The sequence below is a fragment of the Pyxicephalus adspersus genome, chromosome 2, assembly GCF_032062135.1.
Source record: "Pyxicephalus adspersus chromosome 2, UCB_Pads_2.0, whole genome shotgun sequence".
In the NCBI taxonomy this organism is placed as follows: Eukaryota; Metazoa; Chordata; class Amphibia; order Anura; family Pyxicephalidae; genus Pyxicephalus; species Pyxicephalus adspersus.
Window position 1 is genome coordinate 26,413,769 of NC_092859.1, and position 12,892 is coordinate 26,426,660.

At 39.0% G+C, this 12,892-nt stretch overlaps 1 protein-coding gene and 1 long non-coding RNA gene across 3 annotated transcripts in view; one reads left to right on the forward strand and one right to left on the reverse strand.

The window, feature by feature from the left end:
- Positions 1-12,892, forward strand: part of LOC140322380 (plakophilin-2-like) — a 30,456-nt gene that overhangs the window by 4,885 nt on the left and 12,679 nt on the right. The gene's annotated exons all lie outside the window — the stretch shown is intronic.
- Positions 4,269-12,892, reverse strand: part of LOC140323226 (uncharacterized) — a 12,158-nt gene continuing 3,534 nt past the window's right edge. Inside the window, exons 2-3 of one of the 2 annotated variants that reach the window (XR_011919316.1) lie at positions 11,656-11,736; positions 4,269-4,973 (exon numbers count right to left, since the gene is read on the reverse strand). This is a non-coding gene — a long non-coding RNA (uncharacterized lncRNA). Of the gene's footprint in view, positions 4,974-10,301; positions 10,386-11,655; positions 11,737-12,892 lie in introns of those variants that run through there. The other variant, XR_011919315.1, reaches the window with a different exon arrangement.

Sequence of the window (12,892 nt, forward strand, 5' to 3'; positions counted from 1 at the left end):
GGGGATCATTGTCCAAAAGATGGTAGGCATACCATGCAGTTTGTTCAAAGGATGAGAGAACTCTCTTTATCGTGTCCAAAGATAATGAAGCTATATTTGATTCCCAGACTCCCAAGAAAACCCTCAACACGTGCTTCAACCCATTCCATCTCGAAAACAAACCATAGTTTTTCCAAAAATAACATCAGTGAAGGGGGGTTTGTTATGACAAATTGTTTTTTTTTTTTTTTTTTTAACAGAGAGATTATCATAAAAGTTTCCTGCAGCCTTTGGCAAACTTTGTGCCATGAAAAAACATTTCACCAAAAATTAGCCATTTGGGTGTTAATGAAAAATAGTTTACCAAATTTTGAAGTGTATATAGCGCTACCCGTCTCCAAAAATAACTTTTTTTGGGTCAGTCCCACAACATATGGTATAAATCTGCCTCCAAGACACCACATTTTAGACATTGTGAGGAGGGGCTGAGACCCATCTGATTTTTGGGAATATAACCATTTTAAATAAATGTATTTGTCTCACATAGGAAAGCTGCAATTTGGCCCATTTTTGTAATTGCTCCTAAATTGGTCTCCAGAGGGGGAGGATTTTGGAATGGTCTGGAGGGATATTTAGGTATCATGACACCCAGATATTTCAGTTTGTGTTTGCACCAAACAAATGGGTATTGGTGGCTCCAATTGGGCTTAGTATATTTAATTAGGTATAGTCCCTTTGATTTCTCAAAATTTATTGCATAGCCCAATATGGTTACATTTTGTTGTAACAGTTCAGTTACTGCCGGCAAACTCTTTTTCGGTTTACTAATATACAGAAGCAGGTCATCGGCAAAGGCCGGTATTTTAACCACTTTATCTTAATCTGGATGTCTTCAAAACTCTTTAAAGACTTTAGAAGGTGCAGTAGAGGGTCCAGTGCAACATTGAATAAAATGGGGGATAACAGACATCCCTGGCAGCTCCCTCTAAACAAAGACACCGGGGCCGATAAATTGGAAAGTTTTGTTTCCGGAGAGTTATAGATATATTTTATATATGATGTGAAGACTTGACCAAATTCACGCTGTGCCGGAATTGCATACAGTAAAGGCCTTCTATGTTTAGGACATTTTATCATATTTATCTCCTTTTCAGCAGGTACATAAAAAACCACAATTTTTTTTTTCTTTTATTTTGGACAAGATTAGGACCCCTGTTAGTTTTTATGGGTCTTCCTCACTAGATTTTCATTGGGAAAGGCCATTCTTTTTGGTTTCAAGTTTTTATAAAGGTTTTACAAAAAAAATTACATTCCAAATTTTTAACACACAGTTTTCAAGGCAGTGCTTAAAAATGTACAAACAATGTGAATAGTAGAACGGTCAGCCAAGGCTAATGTCCATGCTTTTTGAAATATAAGACACATAAGGCCAACCATGCAAATAGTGTGTAGGCTCCTGGGTTATAATTGCCCTTGCATACTGCATATTTTCCTTGGGGACTGATCATTGTCCATGGGGAGAGCCATAGCCCTATTGTCAAACTCTGGCCAGTGTATAGTGTCAAACTCTGGCCCGGGGGCCAAATCTGGCCCCCAACGTCCTTTTTTTTGGCCCCCAAAAGAACCCTAAATATGAACTTCAGCTGGCCCGCCTCTGCATTGAAATAATGCCGTTACTACCTGGCATCACTTGTGTCCATAGACCAGCGGGCTCTCTGCCGATGCGTGGCCCTGCATTGGACTGTTTTATAGACACAAATAATGCCAGGAATTTTAGTAGCACCGCTATTTCAATGAAGAGGGAGTTTCAGCGACAAGCCACTCAATAAGATTTAGCCCCGCATTGGCCACATCTGCCATTTCCAGCACTCCCCCTCAGCTGTACTATTCCTTGCTACTCCAATGCATGGATTTGAATGGTTGGATTTTCATAGAAGAATATTGTTATTATTATTGTTAGCCTGTGCAAAAAGGTTACCATTGATATTTACCTCTACAAATAGAGAAAGAGGCATATAATTTTTCCTTAAATAAAATTTTTTTTTATGCCTCTTTCTCTATTATAAGCTTGTTGCAGATTGAATGAAAAGCAAAACCTCTTTGTTTCTTTATAAAAAGGGTTTATTTTCAATGAGAAGGAAACATTTCCTAATTTTTTCAATAAATTTCAAGGTTGGCCTGCGACTTTGTCTAATTTTCAATTTTGGCCCTCTGTGTATTTGAGTTTGACACCCCTGCTTTAGAGGGTATACCGTAGTGGAGGAAAGGCCATTCCTTTTATCAATCAAGTTCCAGGAAAGCAGCAGGCAGGCATAGCTCTGTATTTTATCAAGCAGTACAAGGGTAGCATTGCCACTGATCTCCTGAAATCTGTTTTAAATCATATGGTCCAAGGCTTTAAAATGATCAATATGCCCCAATCTATTGATTGATAGGAAATATTCATTTGCTGATCATACACCCAAAAGTGTATAGCCAGCATTAGACAGCTGTCTCCTGAACAGGTGTACCTAGGATCAGTGCCTTGATGCTGCTAATCACAGGTAGGCATGCCAATTGCCTCATACAAATATTCCCCAGCCATCATTATGAAGGCAACATTATATGAGCAGGCTCCCTGCTCCTAAACCAAGCTATAGGAGCATATCCTCTGCTCCCCAGCATTTGCTGCTCAGATTCCCTTCTTCTAACCAAACAGGTTTCCTAACACATATTCAAGGATTCCATCAATTTGGTGACCTAAATCCAAGCAAACATTGGAGCTTACCCTTTCACCCTATACCTGCACAAGTTCTGCACTACATAATCCGAAACGCATCAGGAATCACTGCTTATTCACTTCACTACACTAACAAATTAACTAAGCATTAACCTACCACATTTGGAATTCTGAATAATTTTGCCCTAACTTGAGGGCAATGCAATGTAGTTGGTATTTGTTCTTTTATGCACTATATGAAGCATTTGTTTAGCACCTGTTTGTATTGTTAAACCTGTCATGTTAAATAAAATACCTACACAAACACCAACACAACCCCTATTTCTGTTCTCCGAACCCTATGGCCATGAATTCTTTTATTCCAAAATTCTTCCAATATTGTTTTGGAAGAGTTTGTTTTCAGGTGTACTTTAATTCCTCTGGACGGTGCAATGAGGCGCCAAGTAGTCAAGAAGCTGCAGGAATGCAGTGCTGTTAGTTCCAAGCTGACATGGAAAAGGAGAATAGACAGGATATTCCGTGATTGTTGGAAAACACAGCCCTGCACGAGGTCTCAGCAGTAATAACTGAAAATACAGCCCTGAAGCTATAAACACAACAAGATATTGTATCTGCCTTGTGCACAGTGTGAGCTCCACCTACAATGTGCAATAATTGCTGTACATTCCACATCTGGGTCCAGGATTCTTCCAATAACCTCACGGCTGACCCTTCAATCCATCACCATCACTGCATCATCCTTCTGTAAACACACAACTAGAAGACTGGACATTGGGATTGTGCATATAGGAAAAACATCATTTTTGTAACTGTGATTAGAGTTGCAGAGACAAGAAATGAGAACTTATATGGAATAGGAAGTGACTATTGACTAGCAATGAAACGTCAGAATAGGTGCAGACCTTTGCCATGCAAAAAAAAAAAGGAAATATGTATTTTGTCTTATGTTAGCAAACAATGCGGTAACTCGCATTTTCCAGCACACATCAATACATTTTTCTGTGCTGCACTAAACATAGGGCAACATTCAAAAGAATTAGTGCTGCAATGTACTGCCTTTTGTATGGTAATATTTATTACTGCAAGGCTATGGTGTGAATTGGGGCTGACAGAAAATTTGACTGTCCCAGGTTCATCCGAAAAAAACAATAATTTTGCTCAGATGATAGCTAAACAAAGATGAATATGTTGTTCTGTGGATGAAGGCATAGTCAGGTAGTGTTGATCTCTAAAAGATCTTATACATAACTGAAAGGGTTACACTTAGACAGGGGTAGAAATGAATGAAAAAAAATATCTGATGGCAAGTTGAATTTAAAGCCGAACTCCTGGCTGATATAATAGACACAAAATATTATTATTATTATTATTATTAAACAGTAAATGCAAAACGCCAACATATTATGCAGCGCTGTACATTAAATAGCTGCTGCTAATGACAGACGGATACAGACAGTGACACAGGAGAAGGAAAGGACCCTGCCCCAAAGAGCTTACAATCTAAGTGGTGGGGGAAGCAACACACAATAGGAGGGGGGGTGAATAAATGCAGCCCTGTAATTATTATTGCATCATTTAATGTACTGTTTTTAAAATGCAAGCAGTGTATGTTCCAGAATTTGCAGTCCCGGTACAGCAGAACTCAAATAGGGAAGCAGAAGCACACAAGGAGCCAATCAGGTGTGCTGCAGTGCTGTGAGCATGTTTATATGAATAGATAGTATATTGACATAGAGATGAGCTTATTAATGCAACGCTTTTTCTTTCACTTGTCAATGAAAGTCTAGGGCAGATCTAAAACAGTCTGGGCTGCGAAGAATTAGGTTATATGCTGCAGGCCATCACAGTGAAATCAGAAATTAAGTAATGCAGGGGGAATCTCTGGAGTGAAGGTGAATTTTGCAGATGGTTTATAATTAGTATATTATAATGAGCTTTTCATTTTTTCCATTTTCCCTTGTTCCTTTGTCCCTTGTTTCTGCAAACAACTAGTCACATTGGACGACAGGTACATGTCAGGTCAGTGGGACCTCTTATGGAGTCACACCCATGGTAATGACTTACATTTCTCTGCCGTCTGCTGAATGAACGCATGATCTCCATTCCCCAGCACATGCCAAATGACTCCACAACCTGTTCTAAGTATGCACAGTCAGCAAAATGAACATGAAGGCCCACAGGCGTCATGTCCACAGCATCCCGGCGGTTCTCCTCGTCTCCCGACTCCTCACACAGACTCATTTTTCAGTTTGTTCTGGATCACGACTTGTTTAGACTTGAAAAACAAAATAAGGAGTTTTCACTTAAATTGCTCCAACTGGTAAATTAGGCTTTTTAAGCCGAAACAGCCCAACAGCTTGCACAGCGAAGCCTGAGTGTCATTCAGAATGTCAGGAAGGGTGTCAGGCTTGGTGTTAGGCTAAGGATCATTCTGAGTGTCATTCTAAATGTCAGACTGGGTGTCAAGCAGTAAGTTCATTCTTTTTTCTTTTAAGGAACCATCCCTGAGCACTGAATTAGCATTATTTCCTATATCATGGGACTTTGTGTCAGACACAATGCTGTTAGGGTTGGGTGTCTCATAGACATACATTGTGTTTGTTCAGTCTGTCACATTGTGTGGGCTCCAGGCTTTTTAACTATACAGTTTATCTTTCCATCAATGCGTAGGATGAAAGACAAACAAGCCAGCAAGGTTTAGAAGGCATGAAACCTCTTTATTTTCACTTTCAGAGGCAGGAGACATGGAATTTGGATGTTTTCGCATTTGGTAGATCAATCCACCCACAGAAAGTCTTACATTTTAGGAAAAATCTGTCTTTTTACAGCTCTGAAACAGTCCATCTGGGAGATTTACACACCAATTATTGTGCTACATTCTCCATGGTATAAAATATATCACAGAAAACAATCATAAAAGTGTAAACCTCTGCAGGCTGATTCTGATTCAAACTAGAAACTGATGCCACGAGAGTCAGACTTGTTCAGCTCAGCAAAGCTGAATTAAAAATGAACCATTTCATATCAATAACCAAAATATCAGTTAAAAATTTCAATTTTTAAAATTAACCAATCGCTATTTGGGTCCATTCCTACTATGCTTTGCATTAACGCACATTCATGATTCATTGAACATGGGTTTAGTTGGGAGTCCATGCAAAATAAATGCCACCTCAATGCTTCACGCCCTGGTTCATGTGTTGGCATGTAATGACATCTCATGTCTTTGGACAGCTTTAGAAATGGCAGTGAAATAAATGCATCTATTTTAGCTTTTACTTTCACTGCAAAAAATATTGAGCCTGATTTATGAAAGCTCTCCAAGACTTTCCAAGGTTGCTGGTAGTCAAAGTATCCAAGCATACTTTCATCGGTTAAGCAGGGTTATCCAGCAAACCTGGAATGGATTTCTTCAAAGTCATTTGCTAGTAAATGTCCTGAATCCTGGACCAGATCTCTTCCAAGTTTGCTGAAAGTGAAAGTGTATCCTCTCCAGCCTTGGAGATCTTTAATAAATCAGGCCCAATATCTGCAGTACCATGCATTGTGCTGTGATGCATCACGGGTCCACTGACCGTATGCATTGGTGTGCCATTCAGAATAAAAGGCACCACCGCACATCAAGCTTTACTGTGTGGTGTAGCTCTAGGCCTTAAACATACCATTTTCACCGTGTTACCCTACACATCAGCCCCTTTTTGTAGGTCTGTTGAAGTGAACACATTGCTCGTATTTTGCTTTGTGTGATTGGGTTTTTTTCTTGTTCATGTGTAATAACCAACACAGCCTTTGGCACATTCTGGTCCATCTTTTAGCAATGAAATGCTCCAGGCTTAGTACATAAATCAGATTTCATGTGACACATTATGATCAAACCTTGTCACATTTAAAACTGAATAAAACAGACTGCGACTAACACACCCAAAAAACTGTCACAATGGCGGCTGTCCAATGGATGACACATCGCTGTGACTCAGATTCATCTCAGACAGCGCTTATCACACAGGTACAATCGTCTCGTTTCATTAACTGTATGATGAAAGAGACCCGGGTCTCATTTAAATTTTATTTCATTATGAGTCAGTTTTGACTACCTGAACAACACAGTAATGTCACGGTGTCAGTTCCAGAAAGTTTTTCCATTTATATATCAATACACAATAATAATACACAAATCAATATTTGGTGGGACCACAGCATGAATTCTTCTGGGTACAGACACACTCAATGATGTTGAGATCAGGGCTCTTTGTGGGGAAATACCATGAGCTCCAGGACTCCTTCTTTAATCTGAAGATAGTTTATAATGACATTGGCTTTATGTTTGGGGTCATTGTCCTGCTGCAGAATACATTTGGCGCCAATCATATGCCTCCCTGATGCTTTTGTATGATAATTAAGTATCTGCTTGTATTACTCAGCATTGAGAACAGAATTATTCCTGAACAAATCCGCAACCCTGTCTTCAGAAATTTAGATCCAAACCTCTATCATGTTTCACATTTGCCTTCAGACATTCATTATTGTACTACTTTCCAGCCTTTTCAGCGAACAAACTGCCTTCCACTACAGCCAAATATTTCAAACATGATGCATCAGTCCAGAGTACCTGCTGCCATTTTCATGCAAGTGTTTTATACATATTTGAGTTCCTTGGCCTAGTTTCATTATCAGAGATACAATTCTTTCATGAATACCTTTTCTGGTCAGACTTCTCTGGGCAGGAGATGGGTATGCCCAGTTCTGAGCTGATGGCTCTGTTGGACATCTACTGATTTGGAAGGGAAGTAAACATGATGTGTCTTTCATGTCTGGTCTTCAATGTTGTGTGTTTGTGCTTCTTCAAAAGAGCTTGAACAGCACATCTTGTTTGAAACTTTTGCCTGGAAGACCCCTTGCTGATGTAGTATATCTATCTTGTGTCTTGTTGTGCTCATTCTTGTCATGATATATAACCTGTGACATGAAATTGTCTTCTACAACCTCACCTTGGTAGCAGAGTTTGGATGTTTCTCACCCAGCGTTAAGCCTCCTACACAGCTGTTTTATTAATGACTGAGTTACAACCTACATACGAAAATGATGACCATTACCACCTCCTTGATATAATTGCGCCTGGGTCGGGTAGAAAAACCTGGAAGAAAAGGGAAAGATGGCACACCTACTGGAATGACGCGAGACCCGATGGAAGACACCTTTAGAACCGATCGATTGTGCTGCAGGATTGAGGGTAAGTGGATTTTTTTGTTTTGGGCATTTTTCAGTTTACTTCCTTTTTAACCCCCCTAGCTGTATTCCCGAGTGTGACTTAGGGGTGGATTTACTATGCAGAAAGCAGTAATCCTGAGTCACACTCCGGGTCTGTAAAAACATTTAAAAAAAAACACCTACCTTGTTCTGTTCTCCCGGCATCCTGCTGGTCTCTGCAGGTCCTCGGGACACGTCTTCTTCCTCCGATCCCCAGCCGGCGGCTGCACAGACAATCTCTGGGGTTTCCCGGTGACGTCGGTGCATGCGTTGGTGCATGCGGGAGGAGCGGCTGGAAATTAAGATAATTTTGTATTGAATTCAATACAAAATAGCTGTATTGAGTACAATACAAATAAATCTTTATATAATATATATATAATTATATTACATGTACACTATTTTTTATTTTTTTCTTTACCAGATTTTTCTGTGTTTTTTTTTTAAAAGTTTATTATTAAATTTAATAATGAACATATTTCGGTGAGTTATGCCTAAGAATTATAGGCCTACAATGTAAAATAAATTTCCATGCAAAAATATGTAACGCTTTTTGCGTGGAAATACAGAGAGAATTAGAACGCTGAGGGGATTAATCATACACCCCACTAGAATCCGAAAATACCCCTAACTTTGTGCAAGTTTGAGAGCTGATGCTGGACTAAAGGCAAAGGGTAGTCATACCAAGTATTGATTTGATTCAAATTTTTCTTCTGTTAGCTCACTTACGGAATTATTCTGTTCGGAAAGGAATTCCTCTTTAGCATTTCAGTGGGTTAGATAGTTTAGGATCAGAAAGGATCTGTGTATAAAATATTTGATAGTGCCACAAAAAAACAAAGCCAGGACCAATATGTGATTATAGCTCTTGTCTACAACTTCCTAATCCTTCCTTGGTGTCCCAAAGCGCAATACATGATATTTGACCTGAAGCAGTGACTTTGTTTTACACTTTCAACCATAAATTTTTTTTGCAGGTTCAAAGAGCCAGTTCGGTCATAAATCAGCCTTAAAATGTAGCCCTGTCTTAAGCTACGTACACACGTCCAATGGTTCTCGCCCGGGTAATCAGCTCAGGGCTGATAACGGACGAAAATCTGGTGTGTGTACAGCGCCCGTGGTCCATCATCTGAATGACCGTCCTGGCGGATCCACGGACGATGGAGGACGAACGCTCCTAATGCAAGGGAAGGGGGGGAGCACGCAGCAGGGTGCTGCTTCCTTTTTTCTCACCCCCCCGTGCATAGAGCAGAACGGTGCTGTATGTACAGTACTGGTTCATGCATAGTCGTTGGAAAGAATCGTGAGAGATCGTTTCCAACAACAATAATTGCACGTGTGTATGCAGCTTTAGGCTCTTAGAAAGTTTGAGAACTTCTTTAGCTTTACATTGCACTCCCCACCCCAATCTCAATAGAAAAATATGCAAAGACATTGCACTTGCAACAGCAAATAACTTAACACCCAAAAACAAATTTTCTGTCAGTAAAGAATCTAAAAAATGTCCCTAGTATTATTCTTTAATTCCTGTGTGCACAATGATACCTGTACACATGAATACCCTAAGCATGCATTAATTGTTTGTCTTTCTGCCTAAACACTGATTTATAAAAAGAATTTTAAAAGTTGTTTCCTAATCATCTAAAGATAAAAAATAAAAATAAATACAAATTATAAAAATATTATCCTTAAGGTTTAAATAAAAAAAATCATAATTAATTTCCAAGTTATTTGTTCCCCAATATAATTTGCCAAAATATTAAAAGTCTATTTAAAAATATAAAGATTCCTTGATCCCTAACCCAACATGATTTATAAACCAAATAGACCACTCAGAGTTAAATTTTTTCAGCCTAGAAATACAGTCATTCTCCTAATAATTATTATTACATAGAGATTTTATACGCTCGTTAAATTTCATTATTTTAAATGCTATAATTTAATGGATGCCATGATACTGCAATAAAAATAAGTCATAACTTGAACAGTGGGAACGCATTAGTGTCTACGCTACCCTATATGTCAGCTAGATCAACCTGTAATGTGATGATTGCATTAGAGTTGAATATGAAGAGGATCTTCATTAAAAATAAAAGCAGCTATGAATATTGTACAAATTTATTATCTTATCCATATTGTCACCTAACATCCGGGATTTAGAAAACATCCGGTGAATTAATAATGACAACTAAAACAATGAAACTGCGTAAAGACAGAAAGCCCTCTCATTTTTATATTTGGAGCTTTACATGTTTCAGCATGATCCATAGCTTGGCTGAGTAGGACTTTCCTTGCAGAATTGCAGCCTCTTGCTACTGTAAATCCATACTCCTGAAGACATATGAAATGCTTCCTGTGGAAAACAATAGTCTGTTGCAGGCAGAAAGAAGCATTTCCTCAGTCTTCCCTATTCCCCAGTGATCAGATTGCAACACTGAAACTGAAGAAGTGTTACAGTGACACACTATCATGCATGGACTCTTAAGAATATTCATTACTGGATCCACATTAAACAACAGCTAATTAAACTGCTCCTACATTTATGGTTCATAAAGTACAAAAAGTAAGGGAAATTCTCCCCAGTCGGGTCTCATACATTAATACCAGACTATTTCTAACTTGAGTTAAAAATTAAAAATTTGGCTTTAAACGTACATTTTAAAAATACTGAATGTTATGCAAAGCAAGCTGGTTTTATCATACATTGTTATATTATGGCATTGTTTAGAAAGTTCTAAAATAAACCTGGTACGAGCAGTTATGAACACCTAATTCCAGGAAGGAGAAGAATGTATCTCATGGGTTTATTTCTGTCTGTGGCCACATTGGGTAAATGTTTCCGTGCCTCTTGTCGCTGTGATACCTGAACAAGAAATATCAGGACAGGACATTGACAGCAATTATACCATCGGAGGTCCAACATTCCCACTGGTTCCGGTCTTGGTTCGGCAGAAATGGAAGGAACTGGTTCGGCAGAAATGGAAGGAACATTCCCCAGCAGGGACTTGCATTAAATACAGGACAGGATCTATCCAATATAAAATACCCTGTTACTGCTCCCAGGGTGCCTAGTGGATGCCAGTAGGTGCCTGAGAAATGTAACTTGCACATTTATTTACCACTAATGTGAACTGGACAGTGGTGAGTTTAGATCAATGCCTCATCATAAGATCCATGCAAAAAGACTCATGCGTCTCAAATTCATCCACACATATATTTCAGTAACTTGGACAATTTGGCCTTAAAAAACAGTCAGATCAGTTCAATGGATCACACTCTTCCTATACTGCCTCAAAATATTTAACTTTCCATCCGATTGATTAGTGTATGATTATTTCCCTGTGTTATATAATATTCATCTGTGGCTCTAAACATCTTAGCCGAAGCAAGGACCAAATCAGAAAGTTTCTATTTTAATGTAAACTACCCTAACCTGCTTTTCTTGATTTGTTCCCAAAGAATGGGCTTTTATTTTTGGAATTATGAATATTTATTGGACCCGCCAATCTCTGCTGATGGTAATTTTAGAGGGTTGTGCCTAGCATTTGGTAAATATATGGTGTGTGTTCCAGAGGTGTTCCTGATATCCATGTGTGAGGGATCTTGGTGAACGAATCCCTGGAGAACTTAGTGTTGACTGAAGGACTTTGTGCTGCTTCTCTGTAGGATAAGTTATTATCAAGTGTTGTACTGGGAGTAAGGACACCTACCTGCCTGGAGTGCATGACTGTGAGTTTACCTGATCCTTCTCCTCTGTTCTTAGAAACATTGAGGGTATGTACTGCTTCTGTCTGCAAAGACAAAGATTGTTATTTGCAATTTAAAGCTTGTTGAATCAGCAAGGGATTTGGATTTTTTACCAGTGGGTACCATTTCTTCAAACTTTTGTTTTTCTTTCATTTTATTACAAAATTATAAAAACCCCTGGCTGATATTTTTTGCTATGACAGAGAGATTGGATAGATTACTATATATATATATTTATTGCAGACACCACAGGAAGTAAAAGGAATACTCTCCAAAATCTCTCCTCTTGTCACTGTACAAGTATTCCCATAGTACCTTACTCCTGTTTTGGTTAACATTTTTTGACATGGCTCACCAGAACAGAGAGGCTGAATCTCCTTAGGAGGGACATATATAATAATGAAAACCGCTCTCTGGTAGATTGTAGGCAGTTGATGCATGCTTTAAAATTCAGCCTGCATTTTCCATGCTTCTACGAATGGATACACATGGGCAATAATTGTCATCGTTCTTTCAAGATCCTTTCCAACAACAAAAGACTGTACCATGCATGAACGAGCACTGTACATACAGCACCGTTATGCTCCATGGAAAGGGAAGGGGGAGGGCGACGACGGAGCCGTACCCCACTGCGCTCTCTCGTCCTCACCCTCATTAGACTCATTCATCCTCTGCCGTCCAAGAATCCGCCAGGATGGACGACGAGCGATGTACACGCACGATTCTCATCCAATATCAGCACTGAGGTGATTATCAGACGAGAAACATTTGATGTGTGAACATAGCCAAAGATCTTCCTGAGTTGCTTGCAGATGCTTTGAGCTGCTTCTTTTCCCTCCTAGGATTTGTATAGTTCCCATACAATCATAGGAGGGAAAAGAAGCAGATAACAGAAGATAGGAGATAACCAGCTCAAATAAGGACAAATTTAACAAAAAAAAAATCTTTTTGTTTTCTCATTTATTTATCATGTATGAGATTCCATTGTCTGAGTGTTTCTATATGGAATTCCAATTCTCTTTTTTATTCATACTAACAATACAACTTGTATACTTTCGATTGATATTTACCATCACATCCACTTTATATAAAGGTGCGTACACACTTCCAATTTTTATCGTTCCAAGCGAACGACGAACGATCGATTGGGCAAAAAATCGTTCGTAAAAAAGTAACCAACGACGCCGACGAACGAGGAAA